The sequence below is a fragment of the Oncorhynchus gorbuscha genome, linkage group LG12, assembly GCF_021184085.1.
Source record: "Oncorhynchus gorbuscha isolate QuinsamMale2020 ecotype Even-year linkage group LG12, OgorEven_v1.0, whole genome shotgun sequence".
NCBI lineage: Eukaryota > Metazoa > Chordata > Actinopteri > Salmoniformes > Salmonidae > Oncorhynchus > Oncorhynchus gorbuscha.
Genome location: NC_060184.1, coordinates 31955842 through 31962563, shown reverse-complemented (window position 1 = coordinate 31962563; position 6722 = coordinate 31955842).

Genomic DNA, 6722 nt, shown 5'->3' with positions numbered 1-6722 from the left:
TGACATAAACCTCATAAGAAACCTGTGGGATGAGCTGAAGAGGAGAGTTCACAAGTGTGGACCCCGGAATCTGAAGGACTGTAGAGATTCTGTATGGAGGAATGGTCTCAGATCCCTTGCCATGTGTTCTCCAACCTCATTACGCATTATAGGAGATTCAGACCTGTTATCTTGGCAAAGGGAGGTTGTAAAGGGGTGCCAATAATTGTGGCACACATATTTGAGAATAATATTTGTTTTATGATAAGAATACATTTTTTCTTTCAATTATTTTATTAATTGAAGGTTAGAGTTTTGTGAATATTTTGAATGAAAGACCAAGAGTATAAACAATATTTTATTTTTCCACAGCCTGTTTTGCTCATATTTACCAAGGGTGCCAATATTAGTGGAGGGCACTGTAGATACAAACAAAAATATAGCCAACCTATGTCAAGGAGAAAGAAGAAGTGCCTTTAGGCGTAGGGGGTCCGGTCTTACGGTCCAGGACGATCAAGCTCTAAAGCATGAAACCAATTATACACTGATCAAAAACATAAACGCAACATGTAAAGTGTTGGTCCTATATTTCATGAGCTTAAATAAAACATCCCAGAAATGTTCCATAACCACAAAAAGCTTATTTCTCTCGTATTTTGTGAACATATTTGTTTACATCCCTATTAGTGGACGACTTTAACCTCCCCACGTCTACCTTTGACTCATTCCTCTCTGCCTCCTTCTTTCCACTCCTCTCCTCTTTTGACCTCACCCTCTCACCTTCCCCCCCTACTCACAAGGCAGGCAATACGCTCGACCTCATCTTTACTAGATGCTGTTCTTAATATAATAATAATAAATATAATAATAATAATAATATAATAATAATATAATAATATATGCCATTTAGCAGTCGCTTTATCCAAAGCGACTTACAGTCATGTGTGCATACATTCTACGTATGGGTGGTCCCGGGGATCGAACCCACTACCCTGGCGTTACAAGCGCCATGCTCTACCAACTGAGCTACAGAACCCACCCATTGCAACTCCCCTCCAAGTCTCCGACCACTACCTTGTATCCTTTTCCCTCTCGCTCTCATCCAACACCTCCCACACTGCCCCTACTCGGATGGTATCGCGCCGTCCCACCCTTCGCTCTCTCCCCCGCTACTCTCTCCTCTTCCATCCTATCATCTCTTCCCTCTGCTCAAACCTTATCCAACCTATCTCCTGATTCTACCTCCTCAACCCTCCTCTCCTCCCTCTCTGCATCCTTTGACTCTCTATGTCCCCTATCCTCCAGGCCGGCTCGGTCCTCCCCTCCCGCTCCGTGGCTCGATGACTCATTGCGAGCTCACAGAACAGGGCTCCGGGCAGCCGAGCGGAAATGGAGGAAAACTCGCCTCCCTGCAGACCTGGCATCCTTTCACTCCCTCCTCTCTACATTTTCCTCCTCTGTCTCTGCTGCTAAAGCCACTTTCTACCACTCTAAATTCCAAGCATCTGCCTCTAACCCTAGGAAGCTCTTTGCCACCTTCTCCTCCCTCCTGAATCCCCCCTCCTCCTCCCTCTCTGCAGATGACTTCGTCAACCATTTTGAAAAGAAGGTCGACGACATCCGATCCTCGTTTGCTAAGTCAAACGACACCGCTGGTTCTGCTCACACTGCCCTACCCTGTGCTCTGACCTCTTTCTCCCCTCTCTCCAGATGAAATCTCGCGTCTTGTGACGGCCGGCCGCCCAACAACCTGCCCGCTTGACCCTATCCCCTCCTCTCTTCTCCAGACCATTTCCGGAGACCTTCTCCCTTACCTCACCTCGCTCATCAACTCATCCATGACCGCTGGCTACGTCCCTTCCGTCTTCAAGAGAGCGAGAGTTGCACCCCTTCTGAAAAAACCTACACTCGATCCCTCCGATGTCAACAATTACAGACCAGTATCCCTTCTTTCTTTTCTCTCCAAAACTCTTGAACGTGCCGTCCTTGGCCAGCTCTCCCGCTATCTCTCTCTGAATGACCTTCTTGATCCAAATCAGTCAGGTTTCAAGACTAGTCATTCAACTGAGACTGCTCTCCTCTGTATCACGGAGGCGCTCCGCACTGCTAAAGCTAACTCTCTCTCCTCTGCTCTCATCCTTCTAGATCTATCGGCTGCCTTCGATACTGTGAACCATCAGATCCTCCTCTCCACCCTCTCCGAGTTGGGCATCTCCGGCGCGGCCCACACTTGGATTGCGTCCTACATGACAGGTCGCTCCTACCAGGTGGCGTGGCGAGAATCTGTCTCCTCACCACGCGCTCTCACCACTGGTGTCCCCCAGGGCTCTGTTCTAGGCCCTCTCCTATTCTCGCTATACACCAAGTCACTTGGCTCTGTCATAACCTCACATGGTCTCTCCTATCATTGCTATGCAGACGACACACAATTAATCTTCTCCTTTCCCCCTTCTGATGACCAGGTGGCGAATCGCATCTCTGCATGTCTGGCAGACATATCAGTGTGGATGACGGATCACCACCTCAAGCTGAACCTCGGCAAGACGGAGCTGCTCTTCCTCCCGGGGAAGGACTGCCCGTTCCATGATCTCGCCATCACGGTTGACAACTCTATTGTGTCCTCCTCCCAGAGCACTAAGAACCTTGGCGTGATCCTGGACAACACCCTGTCGTTCTCAACCAACATCAAGGCGGTGGCCCGTTCCTGTAGGTTCATGCTCTACAACATCCGCAGAGTACGACCCTGCCTCACACAGGAAGCGGCGCAGGTCCTAATCCAGGCACTTGTCATCTCCCGTCTGGATTACTGCAACTCGCTGTTGGCTGGGCTCCCTGCCTGTGCCATTAAACCCCTTCAACTCATCCAGAACGCCGCAGCCCGTCTGGTGTTCAACCTTCCCAAGTTCTCTCATGTCACCCCGCTCCTCCGTTCTCTCCACTGGCTTCCAGTTGAAGCTCGCATCCGCTACAAGACCATGGTGCTTGCCTACGGAGCTGTGAGGGGAACGGCACCTCAGTACCTCCAGGCTCTGATCAGGCCCTACACCCAAACAAGGGCACTGCGTTCATCCACCTCTGGCCTGCTCGCCTCCCTACCACTGAGGAAGTACAGCTCCCGCTCAGCCCAGTCAAAACTGTTCGCTGCTCTGGCCCCCCAATGGTGGAACAAACTCCCTCACGACGCCAGGACAGCGGAGTCAATCACCACCTTCCAGAGACACCTGAAACCCCACCTCTTTAAGGAATACCTAGGATAGGATAAGTAATCCCTCTCACCCCCCCCCTTAAGATTTAGATGCACTATTGTAAAGTGACTGTTCCACTGGATGTCATAAGGTGAATGCACCAATTTGTAAGTCGCTCTGGATAAGAGTGTCTGCTAAATGACTTAAATGTAAATGTAATGTATCCGTTGCCAAGATAATTAATTAACCTGACAGGTGTAACATATCAAGAAGCTGATTTAACAGCATGATCATTACACACCTTTTGCTTGGGACAATAAAAGCCCACTCAAAAATGTACAGTTTTGTCACACAACACAATGCCACAGATTTTTAAAGTTTTGAGGTAGCTTGCAATTGGCATGCTAACAGCAGGAATGTCCACCAGAGCTGTTGCCAGATAATTTATTTCTCTACCATAAGCCGCCTCCAACATCGTTTTAGAGATGTTAGCAGTACGTCCATCCTGCCTCACCTCATGTTTCAGCATGATAATGCGCGGCCCCATGTTACAGGGATCTGTATATAATTCATGGAAGCTGAAAATGTTCCAGTTCTTCCATGGTCTGCATACTTACAGATATGTCAACCATTGAGCATGTTTGAGATGCTCTGGATTGACGTGTACGACAGCGTGTTCCAGGTCCCGCCAATGTCCTGAAACTTGCACAGCCATTGAAGAGGAGTGGGACAACATTCCACAGGACACAATCAACAGCCTGATCAACTCTATGTGAAGGAGATGTGTCACACTGCATGAGGCAAATGGTGGACACCAAATACTGACTGGTTTTCTGAAAAATGACCCTACCTTTTCATTAAGTACTGTATCTGAGACCAACAGATGCGTATCTGTATTCCCAGTCATGTTAAATCCATAGATTAGGGCTTAATGAATATATTTCAATTGACTGATTTCCTTTAATGAACATGAACTCAGTAAAATCATTGAAATTGTTACATGTTGCGTTTATATTATTGACCAAAGAAAAGCACATCAATAATCTGACTGCTGATAGGTACTTATCACAGATGGAGGCCGTTTCTACTTGTAAAATCACAGTGGGCAGTGATCAACAACGGAGAAAGGACTTGACAACACGCTCTGGTTGGAAATGGCAGCGAGTAGTGTGGACAAAATGGAGGAAATGGAGAAAAGGTTGGAGAAAGACATAGGTGAAGTCAAACTAGCCCGGGTCATTGGAAAAGGTAAATATTTTGTGGTAGCCAGGCTCAGCAAGGGAAGATTCTTCAAATGGAAAAGCTTAATGGGAAGAAGAATAAAAGCCATGTCCCTGGTGCTTATGCTAGGTTGAGGGGAATCATTACTGGGGTCCCAATATCTATGTCCATAAATGATATTAAAGAAAATGTGAAGGGAGGCAGAGGGATTGAGGCCAAAAGGATGATCAGTAGGAAAGAGGGTCAAAAAAGTGAAAGGCTTATCAGTGCTGATGAGGTTTGAGAAGGTTTCCATGGCTGCTCCTGTACTAAGTGGACCTACTGCCGGGGCTGGTGCTTCTGCTGCTCCTGTACTAAGTAGACCTACTGCCGGGGCTGGTGCTTCTGCTGCTCCTGTACTAAGTGGACCTACTGTCGGGGCTGGTGCTTCTGCTGCTCCTGTACTAAGTGGACCTACTGCCGGGGCTGGTGCTTCTGCTGCTCCTGTACTAAGTGGACCTACTGCCGGGGCTGGTGCTTCTGCTGCTCCTGTACTAAGTGGACCTACTGCCGGGGCTGGTGCTTCTGCTGGTCCTGTACTAAGTGGACCTACTGCCGGGGCTGGTGCTTCTGCTGGTCCTGGCATGGTTTAGAGACCTGTTCAGAAATCTTGTGATCATGATTGTGCTGTGTCAAAGGATACTGATAGTGAATAAAGTTAACTTCATAGCTTTCATTGGTAAGATTATCCACATGACTCAGGTTGTGGAACGAGGAAATGCTAGGTTAAAGGTTATAGTGGATACAGCAAAATCGTTTTGGGGGGTAACAGATGTTACTGTTCAAATGGTTGTTGACATGCTGAATAATCCTAAAGGTAGATTGTTTCCGCATGATATACAGTAGATAAAGTTGAATGGACTGGGGTGGGGGTCTTGGAAGTGTTTGGTAGAAATGAGTAGGGAGTATTATGATTTTAAAATAAAATATTATAATCCCTATAATACTGTAGCGACCCGCACAGACAGCTGTGTGTTATGTGTTAGGCTAGGAGGTGGTTGTGTTGTACTGACCAGTACCCGGTGTTCGCGGGGTCCGACCTGTCAATCAACCTGCTATCTGCCAATCACGGGAATGCCTGGAATGTTCTGATGCCGGGCATCCTGGTGGTTGGCGGAGTGGCGTGGAGGGGGGTTGGGCAGGGGGGTGGAGCATTGGAAGTTAAGACCAGGTTCAGCTTTTGTTCTCTCTCTCTTACGTCTGGGCTTCACAAGAGAAGGTCACGATTGGCTTGTGTCATCTATTTGGCGTGTGCTACGGCCCAAACAGTAGCCTGTGTAAAGTTGGTGTAATAAACCGTCAATTCGTAAACTCAAGCCTCTGTCTGGACAATTGTTCCTTTATGATCTAGTCGGGTCATTACATTGGTGTCAGAAGTAAAAACGTTGATACAAGTTAGCCAGCTAGCTAGCTGACTTATGTGGCTAGCTACCGTAGGTGAGAACGGGGATGGAAAATGCTTCGAGGGAATCCGAAAGTGAAGGTGGAGGTAGGGGACGATTATGGCCAAGGAGCTGCGTGTGAATGGACGTCGGGGGCTCTGTCTGAGGAGATCGCCAGGGCGTCAGAGCGCAGAGGCCGCTTGAGGGAGGACGTTAGAGCGATGGCGGCTGAAGCGGGCATGAGTGCGTCGTCGAATGTATTTCGCGCGGATTCTGGTGGGCGGACCGAAGTGGTGACGTCGACGCGGCGTGATGAGGAATCTGGGGCTCAGGATGTAAACAAACATGGCGGCGCCCAGTTCCCGGCTGCGTCCGTATCTGTTAAGACCCCGAAGTATTCCGGTAAGGCGGATTGGGAAGCTTTTCATGCTCAGTTTGAACTGTTAGCTCATTTTAGGGGGTGGTCGGATGAAGAAAGGGCACTGCAGTTGGCTTTATGCCTCACGGATGAAGCTCTGGCCTGTTTGATATTGATTAGCCCCGAGGACAGGCATGATTATGGGGCTTTAGTGGGAGCACTGAGGAGGCGCTATGGACAGTGTGTACAGCCCGGGCTACTGCGCTCCGAACTGAGTAATAGACGCAGGCAGCCTGGAGAGCCTCTACGGGTGCTAGCTAATGACATTGAGAGCCTCTCTCGGCGGGCATATGCTCACATGCCCCCCCTCCGTGCAGAGCGAGCTAGCACGGGACCAGTTCATACAGGCGCTCTCTCCTACGGAGCTGCGCATACAGACCCAGCTGGCTCATCCTGAGTCATTGCAGACAGCCTTGGAGATGGCTTTGGAGAGGGAGCTGGTGTGGGCTGGGGCTTCAGCTGGGGCTTTGGTGGGGGTGCAGGGAGACACACCCTCTG